This window comes from Erpetoichthys calabaricus, chromosome 11 (genome assembly GCF_900747795.2).
Source record: "Erpetoichthys calabaricus chromosome 11, fErpCal1.3, whole genome shotgun sequence".
Lineage (NCBI taxonomy): Eukaryota > Metazoa > Chordata > Cladistia > Polypteriformes > Polypteridae > Erpetoichthys > Erpetoichthys calabaricus.
In genome coordinates, this window is record NC_041404.2 from 21,119,120 (window position 1) to 21,147,025 (window position 27,906).

A 27,906-nucleotide genomic window follows, 5' to 3' on the forward strand; every position below is an offset into this window, starting at 1 on the left:
AGAATGGTTTTAATAGTTTACTTTCAAATAATGCAAAGAATATGCGACACGTGTTTCTCCCTAATTCTGGACTCATCAGGCGTACACACTCACTGCATCCGCTCTCGGGAATCGAATCTCGAGCATCAGCGCCAGAGGTGAAGCCCCTAACGTTGCGCTACGGCGTGTGCTTCGTTTATACCTCGTGTCTTCTCATTAAACTTTTATCTCGCGAATATGTTATTGCAGTCCGCAGCGGGAGCGTTTCTATAAACTTAATTTAAACTTACGTTTTACACCGTGCTTTTTTCCCTTATGAAGATGCTTGTATGCTTCACTCGCTCGCTTCTTATTGTTTCGCTCCCTTCTCAATTGTTTAATGAATTTTTTGTTCTTCGCTGTTTGCGGCTCATCCTTCATTTCTCCCTACTGCGTTCTTTTATCTCGCGAATATGTTATTGCAATCCGCAGCGGGAGCGTTTCTATAAACTTAATTTAAACTTACGTTTTACACCGTGCTTTGTTTCCCTTATGAAGATGCTTGTATGCTTTACTCGCTCGCTTCTTATTGTTTCGCTCCCTTCTCAATTGTTTAATGAATTTTTTGTTCTTCGCTGTTTGCGGCTCCTCCTTCATTTCTCCCTACTGCGTTCACAGTCTTTTCACGTGATTACGTGGGAGGCGTGATGACGTGACACTCAACTCCTCCTCCCACGGCCATCGAGCTGCCGTCCATTACAGTATATTGTGAAAAAAGAGGTTCCAGTTATGACCATTACGCGTTGAATTTCGAAATGAAACCTGCCTAACTTTTGTAAGTAAGCTGTAAGGAATCAGCCTGCCAAATTTCAGCCTTCCACCTACACAGGAAGTTGCAGAATTAGTGATGAGTCAGTCAGTCAGTCAGTCAGTCAGTGAGTCAGTGAGGGCTTTGCCTTTTATTAATTAGTATAGATCAACTCTCAGCAGCGACCAGCAGGGCGGCACATGCGTACGGGCACCATTCTAATCCCTACCACCTTCGCCATCACTTCCCCTACCTCTTCATATCTTAAATCACTCTTGAGGCAGATTGAACACTTAAGTGCCAGCTTAATTGAAAAATTAAGGAAAACATACTAAGTAATTGCAACACAAACACTGACATAATCAATTTTAACGCGAAAAGATGCCAACGAAAAAAGAGAAGAAGTGGGCCGCTAGGGTGGAGAAAAGAAGAGCTGCTCAGGAAGCAGCAAGCGCATCAACCTCTGAGCAAACAAATGCTAAACGTACAGAGAAACAGTATGAAAACTATGAATGCTCCAAGTCAAGTGTTGTGCAGTGCACCGTTACTGGTCCGCAATCAAAACAATAATGGGAAAAATAAATAATATTTCAATAGAACAAGATAAAAATAAAACAATGTTAAAAATTGATTTTCTAAGGTGGAAATTTCTAGAATAAACATAAATATTAATTCAAAAAGACATAGAAAAATAATAAAAAATTAACAAAAACTGCCAATCATGACAATTTTTTTTTTTTTAATCATTTTTTGCATTTTCCCTTGGCGTCTACATTTTTTATGTTAACTACTATTTTGGGAATTTTTTGTTGATAGCTGCTATGCTGTTTTCAAGTAACCAGAGGTGTAGAGCATGTAACATTATCAGGTCAAAGGTATAAAGGTCTGCCTTGTAGACTTCCTGGCTGTCTAAGTTCAAATTGAACTAAAAAGACTCATCATTCTGCTTGCTTGCTCGTTGTAGGGCTCTTTGGTTTCAAAAACGTTTCTGTCCCTGATAATGATTAACATCCCTTGTTTTGGTTTAATCATATGCATTACTCCTCGCTAAAATCTTTCACTCCAATTTTTCGTCTTTATGTCCTGAACTTAGTTCATTAGGTTCCCGTTTTCCTGTTCACGACTTTAGCTTTATTTCCCTGATTTTGCTGTACCTCCTGTTTCCAACATCCAGAGCAAATCACACTTGTTGAAGCAAACGCATTTCTCTCTCCTCTTTACATTTCCTCCATTAGGGTGTATTATCTGTTACCATCTTCTATTCAGTTCTCAAATGCTCATTATGTCACAGAAGCCCACAGTCTCTGATGACTTACCGCTGTCTGCTAGTATAATTGATGAATGAACTGAATGTCATCTTGAATCTGTAACAGCTGCAGTATCCAATTTCTGTTGTCAGTTTACCCATCGGTATAGTTATAACAGTGGTGGCTGATTTCTATGGTCATCTCCTCATCAATGTCCCAAGTTCTTAGGATTAGCTTAACTGCTATCATTTCATGCTACTAGAAAAAATCAGTAACATGGATTTATTTATTTGCACGCCTTCTTCTTAGGACTGCGCCAAACTATCATGGTACTTCCAAAAACTCTAACAAATTTTGTATTCCCCTGCTTGAGTTATTAAGCAGTCAGAGACAAGGGCTATTTAATGCGCTCATGTCTGGCTCGACTACAGTGAAAATCTCGAGAGAGAGTGAGGGACAATCTGTGCTGCTTTTAATATCACTCAGACTCATCAAAACAGGCAGTTGGGGTACAGAAGGAACAGCTGGCATTGCTCTTCAGTTTTATCTGTCAACTGCCAGTAGTAATTCACATGTAGCCAGCAACATTTTATTAGAATCAGTTACACTGACTTTCCTCTCTGTCTCAGATGCTTCTGCTAAAAGATTGTTCAGATGGCAAGAAGCGCATGCCAGTACGTTTGAAAAGAAATTGTAAAGGATCCAATAATTCCCACAAACGTGGCTCACATAATAGAGATTTAATAAAGTAGCAAAGCGCATTTCAAAACTCGTCCGTGTCTTTTTCCTCCTCCTCCTCCTCCTCCTCTTCCCTCTCCTCCTCTAGGATTTATACATTCCTAAATCAAACCACTTTTAGCAGAATCTCGCTTGCCTTGTCAAACACACAAATGAAATCATAATAAGTCTTCTGGCAGAATCTAAATAGATTTATAAGCACATGCTTTGAGTGCATATCCTTTATATTTCCTTCGAGATCTGAAGCAGAGAAAACAGACAGCTTCTGAAAGCAGGCTTGATGTTCAGTTAAAAACAGAGAAAGACAAGGTGCAGCTGTCTCACAGCTTTGGGTGCCCCCCGACCAGCTCCTTACCTGCTGTGGTGTCTTCATTTTCACGTTGGCTTTTTAAGGAGAAAACATGAAGACATTTCATCAGGACTTATATTGCCAGTATAGGCTGATGGAAATGCTGTAAGAAATCTGAGCTTTTTCTTTAGTTGCTGATTATTTTGTATTGCTTTAGGTATAAAATTAAAAAAGCACTGCCACATGATGTACATTAATATTAGTTATGCAGTTTTAATTTAATCTAATATTCCTCTTTTTAGAGACAGACTTTTTAATAGAAAATCCTGGGATTGGCTACCATGATCATCAGACTTTTTCCAAATAAATTCTGGTGGTCTGTTTTGATTAAATTGAGTGTCAGAAACCTTAGGGATGTTACAGAATGGAAGTCAGATGTATCCAAGGTTAATACTGGGCCAGAATCGAAAGCAGAATTTTTCTAACAAGGTGAGAGCTCAAAAACATTCTTTTATGAAGTTTTTCCTTATCGTGCTACAAAGTACAGGTGCTATTCCACCCATGCAACCTAATCTCATCTCATCTTCTGAAACCACTTTTTCTGGTGATGGCTACAGAGACAGCAGGCCAAGTAGATCAGCCCTGGTTCCCATTCAAAGTTCCTACCCTCTTTTCCACTGTCTTTACCTTCCTCCTCTCCTCCTGCCTCCGGACACATCTCCCCCCTCTTCTTCTCCTTCTTCTTCTTCTTCGGCCAACAATAGCTGAATTTCCGCCAGCACCCTGTTGGCTAACAGTACTGGTGGCGGTCGATTTTAACCCGGGGCTTGACTGATCTGGTATGGAAATTTGTATTGTTGTCTGCGTATTGATTTGGCAAAAGTTTACAGTGGATGCCCTTCCTGACGTAACCCTCCCCATTTGTCCGGGCTTGGGACCGGCACAAATAAACACACTGGATTGTGCATCCCCTGTGGCTGGGTTAATGTCAAAGGTCACATTACACTTCTATAATGTAACAAGCAGACAGCATCATAGTGGCTAGACCACAGAATGTTGGCACCCAAACAAATAAATGCCATAAAGATAATGCCCATGAGTAAATCATCTTAGAAAATGGCAGCAACAATGATGTCATCATCTTAACATTAAAATGTTTTCCACCTTATTCAGCATTTATTTTCTTCTCACACCATAACAAGTCATATATCCGCCTGATCATACTCATCCCTATTTTGCTGGCCTTGCTTCATGTTCTGCCTTACAAATTTTCTCCTCAATGCCAGAAAGGCTGCTGTATAAGTCAGAAAACAGACAGCTACCAGAATTTCTTCAATGTACACATTGTAATTGATGTAATATATGTCCATATAATAAAGTTGTCAGTAATTTAAGAAAATGTTTTAAATTTGCTTAATTGATGTCTCATTATGTTAGAAACGATACTCTATATTTTTGGAAAATGTCCATGCAGCATAAAACCAGATCACAAGTCACTATATAGAATATTGTATGTCCACATATCATCACTTTATTCATTATAAGAATACCCCAAACTCACACTGCCATTGGCTCATCATTTTAAAATTATATTAAAGTTTATGACAAATGTGCATATAGTATAAATCAGGCATGTGCAACCTTGACAGGACTATGGGCCGGATTAGAAAGTAGAAAGATTACGCGGGCCGGAGTACTTCAGGATATATATGTATTTCTGAAAATCGAAAATGCAAGAAGGCCAAAAAAAAAACAACAAATATTTATTAATATATTATTTAATAAAAACTCTTTATTAATGCGACGATTGAGATTGCATGGTGGTCACAAGCTTATCAATATTAGGAGATATTGTGGACGTGGAAACTCGCAACGTGTTTTCTAGGTGCTCATCAGTAATTCGCGTCCTGGTTTTGGATTTTACGAAGTTCATCCTTGAAAAAAGTTGCTCGCATTTATAGGTGCTGCCAAATAGAGTCATTCTTTTCTGAGCAAAAGCTGTGAGCTTTGGAAACTTGTCACGTGGGAAATAGTTTTTATAAAAGTCAAGTAATTCAATATCATTGAATTTTGATTTCAGGACAAGGTTCTCTTGTAGTTCAATTAATTCCATTTGCAATGAAAGTGGAGCTAGTTCGACATCAACATCAAATGGACAAGAGAAAATTTGCAAGTTTGCTTCTTGATTTTTAAAATCACGGAACCTAGTGTTGAATTCTCCACTCAATGAATTTAATTCATTCGCAAACGATTCACAATCAAAATCTTCGTGGTTCGCAAGTGTGGGAAAATGATAAGTATTGCCTTCCTTTAATTGGCTTTCCCAGAGTCGAAGCTTATTTTGAAATGATTTTATGTGTCCATAAAGCTCATGAATCATTTGTCCCTGAGTTTGTAATTTAGCATTAAGTTCATTTAGATGTGTTGTTAGGTCGACAAGAAATGCAAGATCACACAGCCAGGGTTTGTTTTCTAGCTCAGGAATAGGTTTTCCTTTCATGTCCATGAAAAGAGATACCTCATTTCTCAAATCATAAAAACGTTTCAACATTTTTCCCTTGCTAAGCCAACGCACTTCACAATAAAATGTAAGATCTTCATGATCAGAAAGAACATCAGCCAGAAATTCTTGAAATTGGCGGTGATTTAGCGCCCTGGATTTAATGAAGTTTATACATGCAGTTATTGTGCCCATCACATGTGCAAATTTAACTGATTTTGCACATAAGTTTTGCTGGTGTATAATGCAATGCAATACCGACAAATCTTCGGTACTGATTTTGTTACTTGATAATTCGGTTTTTATTTGGGCAACAACTCCGATGTTTGGTCCAATCATCGATGGAGCTCCATCGGTGGATATTCCGCATAACTTTTCCCACTTTAAATCAAATACAGTAAAAACAGTTTTTACTTCCTGGAAAATGTCTTCACCCCTTGTTGTATTCTTCATTGGTTGGAGAGCAAGCAATTCTTCCGTACAATTGAAGATAGCGTCAACTCCGCGAATAAATATAGCCAATTGAGCGGTATCGTTGGAGTCTGTACTCTCATCAAGAGCAATGGAAAATGCTTCAAATTTTGATGCAATATTTTTAATGCTTAATTTTATGTCACTGGCCATTTCGTCGATTCGTCGGGTTATTGTCCAACGAGAAAGACTTATCTTTTCCATTTCATGGCTTTTCTCTGGACACAGAACATTCGTGACTGCAGTAAGGCATTCCTTGACAAACTCGCCTTCAGAATATGGTTTTGAGTGCTTCGCAATTTTTTCGCTAACAATAAAACTTGCACGAACAATATTGTCAGCTACATCAGTATGTTTGCGGAATAACATCTGTTGTGCCGATACACATTTTTTCAAATTTTGTATCTTATCTGTTCTTAGTTTACCTTTGTAACTGTTGTAATTAGCGTGTTTTGTATTGTAGTGTCTTTTTAAATTGTATTCCTTTAAAACTGAAATACTTTCCAAGCATATCAAACAAAGAGGTTTTTCTTTCTGCATTATAAAAAAATAATCGTCAGTCCATTTCTCTTGAAATGTACGACTCTCAGCGTCCACTTTTCTCTTCTTTGTTGTAGCCATCTTAATTAGGGTTTGATCAAAAATTCACAAGTATTTGTAAGTATTGAAATGTAGGCCGATATAGCGTGAAACTCGAAACAACATGCAGATAGGTACAGCACTAGCAAAAACCATGAAAAGACTGCGCTATGCTACACACGACAGCAGAGCAGAGAGATGCAGCAGAGTCAACGACTACGTGACTACGAGCTCTTGCACACTTTAAACGTGCGACAGTTCCGGACGTGCCGTAAAAGAGGGGGAAGCACAATATAAAGTACAGTGGACCCTTGACTTACGAACTCAATTCGTTCGCGAGGGCTGGTTGTAACTCCAGTTGGTTGTAAGTCAAGACTATTTTTCCCATAAGAAATAATGGAAATACCCATAATGCGGTCCGAACCTCCCACTGCAACACTTACTTAACCTTTTCATAATAAAAAAAGGGTTGTATAATGTGCATAATTTACCAAAACACCAATAATTTTTCTAATGTACTAACCAAAAAGTAATAAAAAGTGCCTAGCCTACCAGAAACAACAATTTCATACTGTACTCACCATTTAATTTGACATCTTTGGGCTGCAGGAAGGGAGGAGGATGATAATGAAACTGAAGGCTTTTTAAAGGCTTTCTTTAACTTGCGCTCAGGCATTTGCAATCATTTCAATAGCTTCTTTTGCGTTAATTTTAATCTCCTCCTGCCTACAAGTTATTCTGACGAGAATTTTTCTCAGCATTTCCTTGCGATGATACAAGGAACTGTTTCTGAACTCTTCTGAGACCCCCCCCCCCCCCCACTCCCCACTCAATGGGAATGACATGCTGAAGTGCGTCCTGAAGCGCGATTGCCGCGACTGTGGAAGCTTGCTTGTCCATTGCCGGGCAGGGATATCACATGCATATCACCCATCGATATCTTTTCTGTTTGCTTTGGCTGAGAGACTCAGCACAGCTTTAAGCCGGCAAACAGTCTTCCATACGGAGTTTGGACTTTGGCATGTCTTCTAGTTGGGGGAGGTCCCAAGAGAGTTTACAAACCTGACATTTTATTGAATGAGTGCCGCATTAATAGGAATGTTTCTGTTTGTTTACAATCGCGCAAGCGGATACACGTGACCGCATTCAGGTCGTAACGCAAGATGTTGGTCGTAAATCAAAATAAAAATTTTGGTTGTAAATCAAGTTGTTCGCATGTCAAGCCGGTCGTATATCAAGGGTCGACTGTACTTCAGAAAGCACTGGCCGCATCATACTATCAAAAATAATCCAACAATACCACAAGAACAAACAGGCATCACCAAGAGGGTTAATGGGCCAGATTCAATGATATTTGGAAAAGTCGTCGCGGGCCGTATAAAATCAGTACGCGGGCCGGATTTGGCCCGCGGGCCATAGGTTGCACATGCCTGGTATAAATACAACTAAAAAGTGTCTCTAGACTGTGAATCCATATAGTAACAAAGCACTTAAATTTCAAGAATTTTCAGGACTCACATAATCCATTTTTGGATATCTTCAAGACTGGCTGGAATGCTGGATGTGGCCCAGTGGCCACTGTCTATGTGACATTTGCACATTTCTCTTATGTCAGTGCAGCCTTTCTTTTTGTTCTCTTGTTTTCTTGTATATTTTTAAAACATGCTTGCCATGTTAAAGGGTAAATTTGCTTTTTTTTCAAGCCAAAGTGATACATATTAATTTGCCACGTGAAACTGTGTTCTAAAATGAAGCATATTTTAACATTTTAGCTAGCCTGCTCTTGCACTTTAAAATAGAGCTTATGGGTGGTGGGGTCCAATTGTGTAAAAAAGCCTTAAAACATATTGTTCAAGGCAGAAATGTAATTAAGTGTTGATTTGTGATTGCACACATATTTCAAAATAGTGTACCCATGTCAGTTTAAACAAGGAAAAAAAATAAAAGAAGATTTTTAAGTGGCACATTTTATTCAAAAATGCTCTAAAAAAGTTAAAAATGCATTTTTACTTGTACTAAGATTTTGTTCGTCATATGTGGCTAAAAATAAAATCATGAGGCACCCGTAAAATAATTAATTTAATTCAATTCAAATGCACAGATTTGTTAAAGTGAAATTTCTAATCAGCTTATGTAAAGAAAGTGACACATCATATAAAAGTTGATTAAAGAATGTAGGATAATGGTTATACTGTAAATGGAGAAATTTTCAAATTGCAAAAGTTTTTTTTTTTTTAAATCATTTAGGAATCTATGCATTTTAGATTAATTCTTTAATGGGTACCTCACAATTTTTTAGTCACATATGGCCAATATTATTTTTTTACTTTTTAGTGCATTTTGAATAAAATTGTGCCACTTGAAAATCTTTTTTACATTTTTTTGCCACTCTAATGGCACACAGTCCTCGGCATGTTACTAAAACCTTGACTTTGGGAGGTGATTTGAGAGAAATGACATTAGCGTCGGAGTGGAATTGAACCTACAATCTTAAGGTGAAACATAACATTCATTCACGTGAATTTCTCATTTCAGAAAATCCTAACCACGGTGAAACCTTACACGTGTGAAGTACTGGAAATGTGCATTTGTCTGTTGGTGAACCAAACCTTCAGTCTTTCTTAGAAAAACTCAACACTTTATCCAGTGAGCCAATATTACCAAATCACTGAGAAGAGTATTAATTAAGCCAGATTTGCATATAAATGATGAAAAAAGGGTAAAATTAAAAGAAAAAATGTTTGTGTACATTGGTCTCAAACCTTCGACCATTTGATTGAACACCCAACATGCTGAACACTTGACCAGTGCCGCTTAACTTTCATATTGAAGTAATTTGACAAAACTTCAATAAAACAGACATACACACAGTCTAGCAATGCCAATTCAACAAAATTTATTCAGGTTAAAATTTAGTAAGTTTAGCACAGATGTTTTAACATTAGCAGAGTGGTAGCGCAGAGATGTCATTTCTGCCTCACAGCACCAGGTTATGCATTGATTTTGCCTGTTCTACTTTATATTTACAGATTAACTGAGATCAGTGAGCGTTGATGAAATTATTCCCTCAAAACCATTGTTCTCAATTTTTTATTATCATATTTTCAGCAAAAGTGTCTCATCATTCACTAAAAAAATTCCAAAACTGCTTTGTGGTGCTTTAATCTGCTCTATTGCATACTCTGCTCTTTTAGTTTGTGAGTATTTTTATTTATCGTGCATGCGCACAACATGCCATGGAAAATACAATGTGCAAGTGGATCTGGGGCTTTTATTAAAACTACAGTCTAGGATAATCAGGTCAGTTTAAATTTTTTGTTATGTGTACAATGAAACTCTTAAGACAGCCGTTCATCACGATGCTGCCAATCAGTGTGAATTTCTCTCAGTAGGCTAAGTAAAGTAACAATGTAGAATTTGGTTGGCATAAAATAGGCTCAGTTTAGAAAAAATAATCATTATATCCAAGCGCATATCTGTCTGTTATTATAAGCCGTGGCAGAACATAACCGCTGAAGAAACAGAATGACAAAAAATAGGATAATAGGCAGAATATAGCATGGCAAAAGGGGTGGTCATAACTCCACCCGTGGCTTCTACTAGAAGCTGGGAAGTGAGCAAGAAACGTGTCCTGTCCTCGAGAAGACAGTATCAAGAACCTGTGATAGCATGTATTTTTCTTCCAGTTTACTTTTGCTGTCACAAGCATGTGTCAGAAACATAGAAGGAATCTTTTCTTAAATCAAAACCTTTGCTCTTTTACAGTAAAGTGGACATATCTGGTAAGTTTTAAAGCTTTAATTTCACAATGGGACTCGGGTATCCATAAACTCCATTATAGAATAAAAGAGCGGACTAGTTACTTTTTTATTTATAAAACATGCTTCACTTTGGAATGCAATTTCATGTGGCAAATTAACATATACCATGATTGTGATGAAATAACTTTGACTTGAAAAACACCAAAATTACCTTTTAACAGTTGACTCTAAACTGGCCTGGTGTGGTTGAGTACATAAGGAGGTCCCAGGATGGATTAGCGACACTCCCAGTTTATTTCGTACTGTCCACCCAATTCTAGGTGGTTTCAGTAAGTGGATGAATGGATGAGGAAAGCAGAGAGCATACTGTACATTTCCTTTGAATATGCTTATGCAGAATCAAACAGGTCTAAACATCCATAACTTGTTATGTAAAAATTAATTTAAGGAATTTTTTGAATCTCCATAAAAACAATTTATTTAACTTTTGCTGATCAAGTTAATTTTTTAAGTCTGTGGTTTAATTCTGGAATAATTATTTAGTCACTTTACTTTCATAAATCATTTTCACATATAAATGAGTTTCCTTTCAAATTAATCTATTTATTTTCTTCAGCTTACTTTGCCAAGATGTTTTTGTTTTAACTTTCCTTCCAATCTTTGTCTCAGTGCCTGTGTCTAAAAGGGGTTCAGTGCCCATCAAGCATCAATAGCTTGCTGGGATAACCAATAGGACACAAGGTACGAGCTAAATCAGTATGTCTTCCTAGCTGAAATTGCTTGTTTAAGTCAGAGGAGGATAAAAGACTAGAGGAAACATTAAAGGTACCATTTGTCTTCAATCTATCCAACATTTATCTTTCTTATATCCCGCTTACTCAGTTTTCCCTATTTGACACCTGACACCTATCTTGAAGCATTGGGCACAAATCAGGCACCAACTTGATGGGCTTATCAGTCTATCACAAGGCGTATTCGTGCACACAAACCCTCACTCATACAGGGGCAATTTAGAGTTGACAGATAACCGAACACACATATCTTTGGGATGTTTGAGAAAAACCGAGTCTCCCAACTGTTTTAGCTGGCAGACATCTGCTGTTAAATGTCACACTTGGGATTAAATTGGATTTCCTTTCTCACAGTGTGATAATAAAGTAGGCCTTGATTATTAAAGTAAATTACAGCTCAGTCCTCCCCTTTTAATGGTTCCAAATCCACTCTTAAATAAAACTTTGAAAGTACCCTTACTATACTATACTAAAATTCTTAATGGCATGGATTCCACAAGATGTTGGAAAAATTCTTTTGAGAATCTGGTCCATGTTGACATGACTGCATCATGCAGTTTCTGCAGATTTGTCAACTGCACATTCATGCTGCAAATTTTCCATTGTACCACATCTCAAAGATGTCAACGTCAATTTATTTATAAAGAACATTTAAAACAACATTAGTAATCATCCATCCATCCATTTTCCAACCCGCTGAATCCGAACACAGGGTCACAGGGTCTGCTGGAGCCAATCCCAGCCAACACAGGGCACAAGGCAGGAACCAATCCCGGGCAGGGTGCCAACCCACCGCAGAACATTAGTAATGCTGTAGCAAAAGTGCTTAACATTAAAACATACAATAATCATAAATAAAATAAATAGAATAAAATACAGTAAAACACAATATAACCAGCAGTAAACTGAAAAACAAACAAATGACTAAGAGGAGGGAACCATCAGTATTACTGAAGGTCACGGAAAGCAAGAAAATAAAAATGAATCTTCAGTCTAGTTTTAAACAGTTCAATTGAAGGTGACTCCTTAATTCTGTGGTCAAGAGCTGCTTTTTCCTGCTTTGTCTTTAAGCCAAGGTTAAGCCTTTTTTATCTCCTAGTGATCTTGAGAAAGTTACTCATTCTTTCATTCTTTTACCTTTTCTCAGCTTGACTAATATAACTCATTGTATTATGGGATCAGTAAATCCCTGATACGCAGAATGCAGTTGGTTCAGAATGCTGCTGATCTTTTTTTGGTTGTGGCAAGAAAGTTTGCCTCTGTATCTCCAATTTTAGCCTCTTTTATACTGGTTGCCAATTATTTTCAGAATTGACTTTAAAATTTTGCTGCTGGTTTTTAAAGCAGTACATGGGAATGTCCCCATAAATTTATCTGAATTGTGTGTTTTACATCGGCCATCCAGAGAGCTTTTTTCCCCTGAGAGCTACTTTTACAAAATGAAAATGGCCGAGAGCTACTCATGTTTTGTAATGATTATTCTCATAGCTTATTTCAACCCAGACAAACTGAATAAGTTTGTTTTGCCTGAGCATTTACAAAATGTTGGTGTCCACAACTCACATTTTGCATTAAAACATCACAAAAAATATTTAGTTCACCTGCAAGTGCATTTTATATGTCTGTATGCATTTTCTAATGAATCTCACCCTATTGAATTAAAACATGAATGCTGTCAAAACATAATAATGCAATTACAAATGCACAGATATTACTTATTCATTTGTCATTTAGTTACATTTCACAAGAGTACTCACATGTCCAGTTGCATCTGTGATGTGATTTTAGTTAGTGAGATGACTGGCACTGCATGGAGTCAACAAGAGAGGCAGGTGTTTGGTGGAGTGGAGCCACTGAGGTTCACTCTTACGGAGTCATTTAAATGTTCATCTGTCAGTCTTGTTCTGAACTTTGATTTCATGACATTCACGTCAGAAAAGGCCGACTCACAGAGGTATGTAGACCCAAACAAAGCAGACATTTTCAGAGCTTCTTGGTGAAGATTCCTATAGTTATCTGGCTCTACTAAGCTCCAGAAATACTGAGAATGCTGACGAGACTTTATCTGCACATTATTTTGAAGGTTTACTAATATATAATATATAAAATCCAATGTCTGTCTGTATGTCTATCCGCTTTTCATGAGAGAACTACTGTACTTAATGGATTTAGATCGGGTTTTTTTTTCTATAATTTGCTTGAACATTCCAGTTGATTTTGTGACTTCTCTCATTTCGCTATGTATCATAGTTCGCTTGCAATACCGATTTATTTGCGCGAATCTCAGATCCACGCCACGGGCTGAGGGGAGAGGCCTTCCTCACTCACTCGCCAGCTTCGGGATGTGTTCCTCAACTCCGATTCGCTAGCGAACGAGAGAACAATTGAATTCAACTTTGTTTGATATTTAAAATAAAGTGTTACTTAGGTCTTGATGAGTTTGAGTCCGGATATTCTCTTAAGTGTATGCCATATTGAAAAGAGATTGCAATTCAGATTGTGGGTTGTGATTTTGTCTTAAAAGCATCGTGATATGATTTTTTGGAAAGATCGCCCACCCCTAATTTGACTAATCAAGTTTTCAAATTTATGTAGGATTCATTAACCCTTTGGCGAGCTACTTGGAAAGGGGTTGCGAGCTACCGGTAGTTTGTGAGCGACGTGTTGGAGACCCCTGGCTTAGATCAACCTGTCAGTTGTCTCTTGTGGTCCCTTGTACTAAGTGTAAAACTAAGGGGAACAGAGCTTTTGCAGCCACTGCACCTCATTAATCTGTTTCTCAAAAGAGAGGTTACTGTCAAATCATGTAAGGAATCTATCCATTTGAAATTAATTTTTAATGGGTGCCCCATGATTTTATTTTTTTGTCACATATGACCAACAAAAACTTAGTACAAGAAAAAAAAATTTTTTTAGTGCATTGTGAATAAAATTGTGTCACTTAAAAATCTTTTTTATATATATTTTTAGCCACTCTTCTGCCACACAGTTCTTGGCACGTTACAAAGACCTTGACTTGGGTGGGAAGGTGATTTGACAGAAATGACATTAGGGACAAAGCGCAATAGAACCTACAATCTTAAAGTGAAACAAAACATTCATTCACATTCATTTCTCATTTCAGAAAATCCTAACCACAGTGAAACCTTACGTGTGTGAAGTACTGGAAATGTGCATTTGTCTATTGGAGAATCAAACTTTCAGTCTTTCTTAGAAAAGCTCTACACTTTATTCAGTGAGCCAATATCACCAAATCACTGAAAAGAGTATTTAGCCAGATTTGTATATAAATGATGAAAAAGGTAAAATAAAAAAAAAATAGTTTGTGTACATTGGTCTCAAACCTTCAACCATTTGATTGAACATACAACACGCTAAACACTTAACCAGTGAATGTTAATTTCTCATTCTAGAAAATCCTAAGCACAGTGAAACCTTACAAGTGTGAAGTACTGGAATGCTGCTGCTCTTTTTTTTTTATGGCAAAAAAGTTTGCCTCTGTATCTCCAATTTTAGCCTCTTTTCCACTGGCTGCCAATTAGTTTCGGAATTGACTTAAAAATTTTGCTGCTAGTTTTTAAATCACTACATGGGTATGTCCCTGTCTGTTTATCTGAATTGTGTGTTTTACACCAGCTATCCAGAGAGCTTAGATCTACCAGTCAGTTGTCTCTTTTGGTCCCTCATACTAAGTGTAAAACTAAGGGGGACAGAACTTTTGCAGAGCTCTTCTGTGATTCTCAAAAGAGAGGTTACTGTCAAAAATAACCCCAAGATTCCAAACTTGAGGTTAGCAAAAGTCCACAAAAACCCCAAGAAGTTCAAAACCAATTTGAGCTTTGGCTGCAGGACCAGCTATCAGCACTTCTGTTTTAGTTTGATTTAGATCGAGATCAATGTCTTACTGGATTCAGATATGCAACTTAAGGACACTAAACTCATTGTCATGTTCATGAAACCAGTTTGAGATGACATTTGCTTTGTGATATGCTGCATTATCGTGTTGGAAGTGGCATTAGAAAATGGTAGCCACAAAGGGATGAGCAAGGTCAGCAGCAATGCTCAAATAGGAGGTGTGATCAAAAATATGGCGAATGTTTAAATACAAAAAGCATTATTACAATAAAAGACACGCTGCCCTTAATCCCTTTCAAAATACTCTCCCTTGCTTCAAACACATTTATCCCATTGTTCTTGCCACAAACAGCCATGACAGTACAACTAAAGACACTCACGAAAGAGGACTTCCAGAACTGCTAGAAAAAGTGCCAAGAACGATGGAATTAGCAAGAGTGTTTTGAGGGGGATTAATGGCAATGTGTTTTTTACTGTAACTATATATTTTTTATTTAAATATTCACTGTATTTTTTGATTACACCTCGTAGGTCATGGTGTTCAAGTGATGACTGATTTTGTATTAATGGACCCTGAGTGTGCCAAAAATCATTCTCAGCACCATTACACTACCACACCAGCCTGAACTGTTGACACAAGGCAGGTTGAGTGCATGGGTTCATGCTGTTGGCACCAAATTCTCAACCTAGCATCTGTGCACAACAGCTGATTCATCAGACAAGGCCAGATTTTTTCAGTCTTCAACTGTCCAGTTTTGGTGAACCTACAGTATGTCCACTGCAGTCTCAGCTTTCTGTTCTTGACTGTGGTTTTCTGCTGTTGTGGCCCATCCGCCTCAAGGTTCGACATGTTTTGCTTTCCGAGATGCTTTTCTGCTCAATGCCATTGAAACAAAGTGGTTATCTGAGTTACCGCAGCCTTTCTGTCAGCTCAAACCACTCTAGCCATTCTCCTCCAATCTTTCTCATCAACAAAGTGATTCTGTCCATTGAACTGCTGGTCTTTGCATGTTTTTTGTGTCTTTCTGAATAAACTCTAGAGTCTGTTGTGTGTGATGTGAAAATCTCAGGAGATCAACAGTTGCAGAAATACTCACAACTGCCCATCTGGCACCAACAATCATACCATGGTTGAAATCAGTGAGATCACATTTTCTACATTCTAGTGTTTGATGTGAACATTAACAGAAGCTCCTGAAATGTATCTGCATCATTTTATGCATTGCCCTGCTGCCACATGACTAAATGATTAAATAATTGCACAGATATGTAGGTGTACGGGTGTTCCTAGGAATTTGCTCAGTGCACACATGTTAGAGAGGTTGGGAGCATGCTCTGATTACACCACACAGCAAACCACCCAGATAGAGATCCAAGTCCAGCTGTGCAATGGGTGACACCTCAGCACAACACTGGAACAGTGTGAGGTTTTTCACGGTGGCTGGAGTGCCAATCCTGCCACCAACCCCTGAGTTTTCCCTGTAAGATGGAGGACCCGCTTGCAGGGCTGGATGCAGATTAATGTCACACCCAGGACAGAGCAATTGCAGGTTAAGGGCCTTGCTCAAGGGCCCAGTGGAGTAGAGTCATTTCTGGCGTTTACGGGATTCAAACCAGCAACCTTCCGATTGCCGGCACAGATCTCTAGGCTCAGAGCCACCACTTTGCCCGTTTGGAGCATATCTTAAAATTACTTCATGCTTGTCCTAAAATATGTCTGTTTAATGAGTACAATTGGAATCATTTTAGGTGCCTTTAAACATTCAAATCGAATAATATAAATAATGACAAACATTGGGGTGTTCTGGTCTTGTTTGCCTCTCTATATCTTTTTGCTTGTACTAATTTCTTGTCAATCATCCAAAAAAAACTGCCCCCGCAGATTTTAAAAACTTTCTTCCAAGAATGATTGATAAATGAACAGCAGCTCCAGAAAATAAAAGAAATGGCAAGTTGGTGTTTCAATTCCCATTCTGTTAATTTTTTTTCTTGGCAATTCAATTAAGCAAGTCTCTTGCTGTGAGTGTAGCTCAGGTTCTTTACTTTCCCCACACAATTATAGAAGTTTGAACGGCAATAAGCAAAAATATTATTTACTCTTTTTTGATGTTCTATACTCTAACACTCAGTACATCACGGTTTAAGCTATTAAGGTACCACTTATCAAGCTGTTTGCGGTAATGATAGGAAATTTGTCTGTACAGTCTTCTAGTCAGCTAACCTGTGGGAGGTTTAACCATTTATGCCTAAGACATATTTAGAGAAGCAGGTAAGACACAAATGTCTTGTGTATAATGAGGTGAAATTATTATGCTCTTTACCTGTTGAGTATAAAATACGTACCCGTGTGTGTGCTACTGTACTTGTTTATAGTGATGAGTGAAGCAGGGAATATTTGTTTCGCATACAGTTTTGCAAAATTCATTTTGTTCCTTCTTGTACAATTTTAGATCTTGAAACTCCCTAATAAGAGTTTTTGGAAAAAGTCTAAAGTTTTGTTTAAAAGTTTTTTTTTGGAAGTAAACAAATTAGGAACTGTGCTCCCTAAAGCCTGATTCACACTTCTGGATTTTTGTATCCCACAGCTGCTTAATGCTGGTAATCACACGCTCACCTGTCATATCAGCTCTGTTTATGCCTACTGTTCACATCACCATGGAGATGCACTTTGTTTTTTTTTTTAGATGTGACTTGCTGCATGTTTTCACTCACACAAAGACACACCAAAGTTCACCGTCATGCACGCTATTGTCTTGTCCCCACAAGAAAACTCAACTTTACAGAAAGCCAATTGTTTCCCCTTCCATCGTTACCTAGCAGCATCCCTTTCCTGTTTGTGCGATTCCTACAGTTGTCCAGGCACCATGGCACTTCAAGGTTCATTTCTGTCTCCGTGGCATCTTTAGGATTGCAATCATAACAAGTCTTTCCATTTTAAACACACATGTCTGATGGTCCAACAAAATGTCTACATGGAGCAGGAAGTGAGTTTTTTTTTTTTTACTACAGATCTTTATTTAGATGCTAAATGACATGCAGAATTAAAGCACAAAAACTCTTCCTGACAGGGAAATAAGCACCTGTCTCCTTGTCATTGGCAATAAATTCAGATTCATGTGAATTGTTTTGCTCATCACTACTTGTTTTAAATGGTTGTATGTTGGTGTATTTGGAAGAAATAAGTGGATAGGACTGGTGAGCTTTGTTGGGCTGAATGGCGTGTTCTCTTGTAGATAGTTCTAATGTACTGATTCTAATTTATGGACTTTTACTACGCTGCAGATTCACACTTTGAATTTCACATATCATGTTCTCATCTTTGTTTTATATGTCTGCACCAACGTTATAGCTATATCATATTTTGAAGCTGCTAGTTAGTCACAAATGCTGCTACTTAAAGCAATGTCCCCTTTTTAAAGTTTACCTAGCAAGACAATTTCCATCTGCTTTAAACTCTGAAGTGTCTGCTTTAAGAAGAAATGACTGAGCATCATTTTAGGAGGCAAGTGTAGAATATGTAATGGGCTCCTTGGTATTAAATATAGTCATGTTTGACAGATGTGTTTAAAACAAATAGAAATGTAGACTGAAGTATGTTTTTTTCTGAAATGAAGTTTCACATGGCTCAACTTTAAGCCATGTTTATTTAATATTTTTTGTTTAAATATTATTGTATATATTTTGTTATTACAGTAATTGTTTTGTTCAGTATGTGTTTTACTTATTTAATATGGGGTTCCTCTTTAATTAATTTTCAGTTATGTACTATGCTAAGTGTCTATGTTTTAGTGTTCCTTATGTGCCCTGTTTAATATGATTGGAGCCTAAGGAGGCAGGGCCACTTAATTAGACAGCTAGGGCATCAGCAGTGTTTAAGCGGCCTCTGAAAAAGGCTCAACAACTTATGCATTAAGTTTGTGATTTTACTTCTTTTATGTTATTGTTGCTTATTTTTAATATTTGATTTTTGGTTTTGTTAGCTATTTTTGTCCTTTATCCTGTGTTGCCTTTTGCTATTACCTTTTTCTTTAATGAATTGCTACATATTACAGAAACTTAATTTTTTTTGCTTTGTTTTCTACTGTTTATCCTTTATTTTTTCTGATATTGTGGACATTTGGATATTGTTGAACTCTATAAAGTCAGGGCCCCATTTTAGGTCTGCACAGGCTGAAGCCAACCTGTGCTGGTTCGGGACACCCTGCCTAGCATGAAGCCATACTTGGGAAGGCTAGTGAAGGTCCAGATGCATCTTTGTGGGACTTTTAGCAAGCCTCACACTCTTTGCAGTTGTCATGAATTGGAGCCTCCATGTAAACAAAAAGATGTGGGGCCTCAATAATACCCAACGAAGGCATCACAGGCCCGGCTAGGCCTTCACTGCCTGCCTGGGATAAAACCTCACCCTGCTGGGCTAATCACCATTCAAATGTCCTACTTCAGGCTTTGTAGGCCTTAAAGGAATAAAGCTCCAAAATAAGCTTGAAATATCTTTCAGTTTCACAAAAAGAAGAGTAACGATAAATCTTAGCTGTTGTAATGATGGGATAATAAAAGAAACAATACAAATTTTTTTTAATTTATTTGAAAAATACCAAAACATGTAAAAAAGCTTCACAGAGCAAACAGAAAAATTAAAGGAGTTAGCAAAAAAGTGAACAAATCCCAAAAAACACAATCCAGTAATTCAATTCCAAAGGCCAAGCATAATAATAATAATAAACAGAACATCCAAACATAAACAAACTCCAAAAGACTTTGCAATGATTCCAACTTGAACTGCCTGTCCCCACCGCCTCTATAGGGCTGAGGGCAGCTTAAACACCTCCTGGGGTTCCACTCACAAAGAACATGGAACATACTCACACTACACAAGCATATAATTACATATGAAGGCAACAAAAATTACATAAAGACATCAAAAATAATAACTCACAATTAAAACAATAATAAAACATAAAATATCCATCCATCCATTATCTAACCCGCTATATCCTAACTACAGGGTCACGGGGGTCTGCTGGAGCCAAGCCCAGCCAACACAGGGCGCAAGGCAGGAAAAAAACCCCGGGCAGGGCACCAGCCCACCGCAGGGAACACACACACACCAAGTACACACTAGGGACAATTTAGGATCACCAATGCACCTAACCTGCATGTCTTTGAACTGCGGGAGGAAACTGGAGCACCCAGAGGAAACCCACGCAGACTGGGGGAGAACATGCAAACTCCATGCAGGGAGGACCAGGAAAGCAAACCCAGGTCTCCTAACTGCGAGGTAGCAGTGCCACCACTGCGCCACCGTGCCGCCCAACATAAAATATACATAATGTAATTTCGATACACGACATTTATCTTTCTGTGCTCTAATCACTACCACCAGTAGCACCAGTAAATGTGAACCAAGTCAAAGACACAATTCAGATTAGTTGTAATGAAAATCCATAGTTGTTAATATAATATAAACTGTTTGAAAGTGGCAGGTATAAAAATTATTAGATGTATCGTGTGCATTAAATCTTGTATAGTAATATACCGGAAACATGCATCTAAATTTAAGTTGATCATGAATTATTGATTTGTATACATTAAATATTCCTATTCCTTCATCTATTTTCTTCAATGCAAGTCACTTGTTCCCTGAATCTGCTCTGAACACAATGGGTGCCACACTGGAACCAACCCAGAACAGAAAGTCAGCTTGGCACATGGTGTCCTCTTCCAGACTGGGCTAAGATAAAACCAATAGTCAATGTAAAAATGGACTTATAAGAGAAGAGTCCCTTAGATCTGAGAGAAGCATGCATACTTCATAAAGCAGTGAGCAGGCCTGGAGTTGAACCCAGGTCTCTGGAGCTGTGAGGCAGCAGTGCACCTACCCTATCACCATGCAGCTGTCTCCTAAACAACATGCCTGTAAATGTTAGATAATTAAAAACTGAATTAAGGAAAGGATTATTTTTATTCTTTGCATGCACAAAATAAACAATTCATATAAACAATTCATAATAATTAAAATTATACTTAGTTTTTTTTAACCATATTTTGCCAAATGTTTGTAATTCTAGATGCCTAATTTCATCATTTCTGCAGTTTTAAAATATAGTAATTATCCTTGCCACTAAGCTGTAAAATATAATGACAATACTAGACAAGAACGACTATTTAACATTGCAGGTGTAATTCACAAGAAACGACTAAACTCAGTCTTTTGTATGTTCCTCTTTATTATAAACACACTCAGGAAGACATCATTTGAGTCTTTGCTGCTGCAAATAATTAAATGAAACTAGAAATGTCTCTTTATCTATAATGGTTTCTAAAAGCATAATCAACTGAAAGATGCTGAAAAGAAATGGTTCAAGTACAATTGAAATTACTCTTCACTAACTTAGCCACATTTGAATGCTTGCATTATTTATATAAAAGCCATGGGAATTACTGCTAGGACTGAATTATACAAATTAGAATGACATTTTTACATAAAAACTTCAGAGTTGTAAACCTCACCATTATCTTTTAACAAATGTATTGACTAATAGAATCAATTACAAGTAATTATTTTGCAGTTTTTTTGTTTAATTTGGAGACACTCAAGGTGCTTGTGAATGAAAAGCCAACAGAGGGTGGAATGAGCCAGGGCACTTAACTAAACACACTAACATGAAAATGAACTAAATACATACATACTTAATCATTAATAAACATAGAAAATCATGGATAAACAAAACAGTATTCAAAATATAACAAGGAAAAAAACATAACATAGACAGTAATGATATTAAAATCTGGGATGCTGACATCAATTCATTTTTTTCCAGTCATCTTCCAATCAATGTCTGTTTTCCTTAGCCCATTTTTACTGTTTCGTTTTATTTGCCAGTTTCACATATGGCTTTTTCTATGAAACTCTGCCTCTTAGGTCAGCAGCCCAAAGTCTTATTTTCTCTGTTGCAGATGATACTGGTATTTGATGTGTCTTTAAGGAACAAGCCAACTGAGGACCTGTAAGACATTTCTTTCTCAAAGTACAGACTCTGATGATGTTCTCCTCTTATGTAGTTGTGTATCTGGGCCTCAAACTTTATTTTTATGTCCTGGTTAGGTCCAGTTTGCCCTCTTCTCTCAAGCTGATAATAGACACTTTTGCATGAAATGTTTCCTTTCTTTGCAATCTGTCACATGGAGTCACCTTCATGCTATAGAATGCCATATTTCTTGAGACATCTGTTTCATTTTGGCCATTTTTGAACTCAGAACTGAATGCCAGTACCTTGTAACAAAAGTGAACAGAATCCCAGGTTTCAGCAGTTACAAAGACTGATTTTTGAATCAATTTAATTGTATTTTGATAAAAAAGGTATCAATTTCTATCAAAAATATGAACATTTCTGGGTGCAATAGATAGATACATGCATGCATGTCAGAGGGTCACACTGGTAAGCACTACCATCCTGGGACAGAAGCGGGTATGATTGCTGATTGTCTTGTCTCTTTTTACATCCACAGCTCAGAGAAGATATTCAGTGAATGCAATTGACCATACCCCTTCTGGCCCACCAGCTATAAGAGCAAGTAGCTCCCGAAAGAGGTTTATAATTTAAGAGATAAGCAACCTGCCAGATGGAGCTCCGACCCTAAGCCTGACTGTGCATTATAACATATTTACTGCAGCTGATAGCTGATCACACCATCTTTTCCTTATAGCTTCATCATGACTCTGTAATTTTGTTTATCTTATTGTTTCAGTAAACAGGGTCCCAAAATTTCATTTGGACTCTTGCATTCCTCATGGTCAACAACAATTGGTAGATAGATTTTATTGTCCATAAGTGTAAATTAATGTTGCTGTACGTGCCAGTGTTGAACAATATAGAGTTGATCACACACTCAAGCATATAGTTAATTGATTAATAAATGAGTATATAAGATATGTTAAAAAAGAAAAATATAAAACATGAGCAGATGGAAGTCATCCTAAAAACTAATGCTTTGTTTTCCAGCTTAACATCCTTAAGAGTTTGTAATCTGGCCAGTAGTTGAAAGGCTTTCTTCTGTTTCTTGTTCATCTTAGTCATGGCTTGAATAAAGCTACTTCTGCCTCTGATCTTGGTTACTTTTCTTTCTGCCAGAGAGTCAATGAGCTGTTCCTTTTTCTGCCTTACATTTTGTTGGATTTTGTCTATACACCACATAGCAATAGGCACCTTGTTTTCATTTTTTGAAACTGAGGAAAGAGAATGACTTCAAACATTACAATTTTGAGTGAATTTGTGGAGATCCATTTCCATACAAACATCTGTTCTTGTATTCCTGCATTAGAATTTTTAATATTGTGGACACCAGGGGGTGCTCCAGCTGCCCAAACACCAAATACAGACAGGTGCGGACACAAGTATAAAATAAGAGGATTTATTCTGGGAAACTCTTCACTGGTAAGCATTTCTGACCTCAGCCACAGTAAAAAGCACAGTATTCAGCACTCAGCAATACTTGTCTTCTCTGTCTATCTTTCTTTCTCTCTCTTGGTCACTGCCTCCACTCCTTCATGCAAGCTTCGTCCTCCTTCCTTCCAAGTTGAGGCAGCAGGCTTCTTTCATATAACACCTGGGAGTACTTCTGGGGCCTCATGTATAAACGGTGCGTACGCAAAGAAATGTTGCGTACGAACGTTTCCACACTCAAATCGCGATGTATAAAACCTAAACTTGCCGTAAAGCCACGCACATTTCCACGATACCTCATACCCTGGTGTACGCAATTTCTCTGCTCGGTTTTGCAGACTGGCAGCACCCAGCGTCAAAGCAGTGCTACTGTTCCTGTGTGGTTACCCTTTCTTTCTTAGACCCACATTCCTGACGCGGCTTTATAAATACACTGAAATTAACTGCATATTGTTTATTAGTGTAATGCATCTGATTGTAATTAACCTGTAGCAATATAATGGTCCAGGGAATAGCCATAGTATTCCAAATACCATAACTGCTTTAGCGTTGTTACTCTCACTGCATCTTGTTCTTCTTTCAGCTGCTCCTGTTAAGGGTTGCCACAGCAGGTCATCTTTTTCCATATTACTCTCACTGCACCACTCGGAGTATTTATATCACTGTATCTGAGTGGGGAATCACAGCAGCAGCTGATCGGAAAGAGAATTATTGGTGTACAGTTTCAAGCACACACTACCTCAGCCACGGCAAAACGCGTTATAGCCTTTCCTGTATGGACCTCGCGTTTCAGAAACAGTTTCATCCCAAGAACTATAAATGCACTCAATCAAGTGCTCCTTGTAGAACTGTTTGTACTTATAAGTACAATTACCCCACTGTAAACTTGCACTTCATTTATAATATTGCACAACCACTTTATAAAGCGTGTATGATGACGATGTCATTTTTAAGATGAAATGCAGCAGAATATGTTGCTTATAGTATACAGATGAAACTTTAACTTCATTTAAATAATCAGTATTGTTAATAATTAAACATGTGAGGACACGGTGCCGCAGCGCTAGCAAGTTCACGGATAGCTCCTGCCTTGTGCTGTATTATTGCTGGTGCTGGAAGGACAGACGGATAGAATAATTAAACATGTACTACGAAGATATTTCAATGTTCCTTAAAAGTTTTGAAGAATCGGCGTTCTAAGCTTACAGATGGCTTAACGTCTATTACAGAGCTGATTGTGTGGTGATTGGGTATTTGGAGAAAGAAAAGTAAGGACAGGAATTGGGGGTTAGTACGTTTGAAAAAGACAACACTGCTGTAATAAATTATTTCATCAAAGGTCGCGCATGGCGCAGCAAGCTTCTTGCGTGAGATATGAACAATCACTGCGCCACCGTGTTCCCATGTTTAATAACATGCTTTCATTCCAATCATCATGAAAAAGATATCACGTATACATCTCAGTATTTTAATTATTCAGAGAGTTGTAATTTCACGAATGTAATGGATTCTGTGTCCTGTTGGAGAAAGAGAAAGAACGGAAGCACGTAGTGATTCACACACATAGAGCACATAGAAGATCAAACACAGAACAAAGCATTTAACGTGCTACTTTAGTTACGATGGGATTTGAGAAACTAGTAAAATAAACGATTTTAAAATGAAGTTTATGATGTTCTACTTCAATGACAAAATAAACTACGTGATTGAAGTGGAAATTTCGAGGTTAAAGTTGACATTTCGTGTTTTTTTCCCACTGTGTGCCTATTTTTTTTTCTCTGTACCCTAATAAGCTTTCATATGACACTCAGACGGTCCTCTATGAGTCGCCTTTTCACACCGACTTTGATATGTGACAACTTCTTTTTTATTTCGGGCACTGTGCGACTTTGTGAACTTGAGCTTTCAACATATGTCACTCGATCAACTTTCTTTTGTTGATTATACCACTGTTTAAACCAACAAATAGTACGTTTTTCCTTGCCTCCACTTGGTATTTGCTGAAATTCTTTTATTTTCCCCCGTGCTTTTCCCATTGTCTTTTCACAGAAGGCTATTTATATCAATTTGCATATTCAAAGAGGCATAATTCTGGGAGGAGTTGGGACGGGACAGAAGGCGCGTGCACGTGCGTTACTTTTCACGATGATCGGGATTTATGTAGTGGAAGAACGTGAAAGTTTGCGTACACACAGATTCTTGCATCTGGATTTTTCTGTGCGTACGCACATTCCCGCTTTTGTGCTTATGCCATGTTATAGTGTGAGTTCTACGCACAGTGTTATACATGAGGACCCTGGTGTCCAGTAAGTATGGTTCAAAAGCAGTTCCAAGTGAGGAAGGTGCCCGACAAAGTAGGAGTACCAGTCCCTACAGCACCTCCTCCCCATAACCCAACAGCACTGAGCCAATGAATTCCAATTTCCAGTGTGCCCTGTGGGAATCCGTGGTGCCATAGCAACCTGGGAGGCTGCCACCTAGCAATCTGGTGGATATAATGCCCTGTGCCCACTGTCTCCCTGGTCCTTCCATTATGAATGCATCCCAGCCGGGTAAGCATTCTTCCCATCCACCACAACATACTTTGTTAATTACAGTTTGAACTCCTTGGTTGAACTTTGTTATACTGAGTTTACCTTTGCACTCACTTCTAGATTACTTATTGGTTCTAAATTATCTGGTTTATACTGGGGCTATACGGGAGCACAGTGGCTAGTGGTACTGCTTTTAAGCTCTAATTTCATTTATTCCCTGGGAGTTGTCTGTCTGAGAGTTTTTGGGATCAGTGTGTGCCTCAGTAAGCTTTGTAATATACTGGCATTTCAGCCTCATTTAATCACCAGTTCCCCAAGAGGAAGCCCTAAAATTTAGATACAAGCACAGAAAATAGATTAGAGTTCAAAACATATATGTATACGATCAAAAACCTGCATTTTATAAAAGAATCTAACAGAATTCGTTAGAAGACTAGAAAAAAGGCATTAGTTTACTGCACCTGATAAAGTATTTTTAGATTAGTGTGGAACAGGAGTCGAAATGACGGAGTATTTCTTTTCAATATTAACTTGTAATGAGGATAACATCCATTAGTGTGCTCTTACATGGATGAGGGGACACAGGTCTTGGGACTGTGAGACGGGAAGTTGGGTTTGGGTTCCATTCTTGTCAATCTGGACTCTCCTCCCTCTCCTACTATTACTGTGTTTTTGTCCACTTCATCAGAGAGGAGGTCAGTCATACAATGATGAATCAGGTGGTGCCATAGTGAACTTCCACATCCAAGTGTCTTACAGCTAGTGATGCTGATCTGGCTCTTTGTAATGTGGGCTTTTGACAGTGTCTTTGAACTGCTTCCTCCATCAGCCCCTTCTGGTTCTCTGACTTCTGAAAGTAGAGGACTTGGTTCAGGTGACAGGAATGGGACATTCTAATGCAGTTGCCCTTCCACCACAGTTGGTTGTGCACTATGGCTTCAATGCTCATCTTTGTCTTGGTATGGATGTTACAGTCAGTGCTGCAATCCTCCTAGTTGACAAAAATCATCTTACAGAGCAGTACTAATGGAAGTTTTCAGGTGACAACAACAGGTAACTCGAATCTCACTGACATAAAAGGCATTAGCTTGGTTCCAATTGACATTACAGTTCTCAAAACGCAACACAGGCCTAAAAAATACACTTTTTTCACAAGCATTAAACGACCTAAATATTGGGGGACCTGACTACCTACTTCAGCCAGTACCAACAATATCAACTATCTCAAACACCTTCACCTTACTATCTTTCACCTTTTCTCATCAATTGACTTTCTTGTGAGTCTTCAGCTAAACTTACCAAAGCACTTTAGACTCAATGGACACTGGAAATTAGTAGAATTTGGCACTTTAATCCTATTTAACATGATCAGTGTAATAAGAGAAGAAAATGGTCATCAAAGAGATGGGGAGCCAATATGGAATCCTATTTAATGGAAGTCATTTTTCCAAGGATGCAGACAAAGTCATTGAAAAATGGAAGGACTGTCAGGTCTGTGATGACTTCTTGTTCTTCCTTTTGGCCTTCTTTATTGTGAGATTATCCATCTTCTAAGCCAGCAGGTTCTAAAATGAATGATGACTTCCAGTCATCTTGCTTTTTATATAGTGGAGGAACTAGAAGGGGTGGAGCTTTCGGTGACATATCAGGAAGTGATGTCATGATTTGATGGTATGTTCCTCCTCCACTCAAAAGGCATTTACCGACTGTGTCACCTCCAACATTCTCCGTCAAGCTTACCTTATCAGAGGCAGTGAAGCACACCCTTGGTTTGCCTGCGTGACACCAGCCACCATACCTTTTTAAAAGATGCTTGATCGTCTCTTTCTGTTCTTGGCACCATACCATCACCTAAAAGACACTGATATAAGTGTCTCTGACAGTCAGTGTGGAAAAGAGCTCATCCTAGTTCAGTCTTTAAGTACACTTCA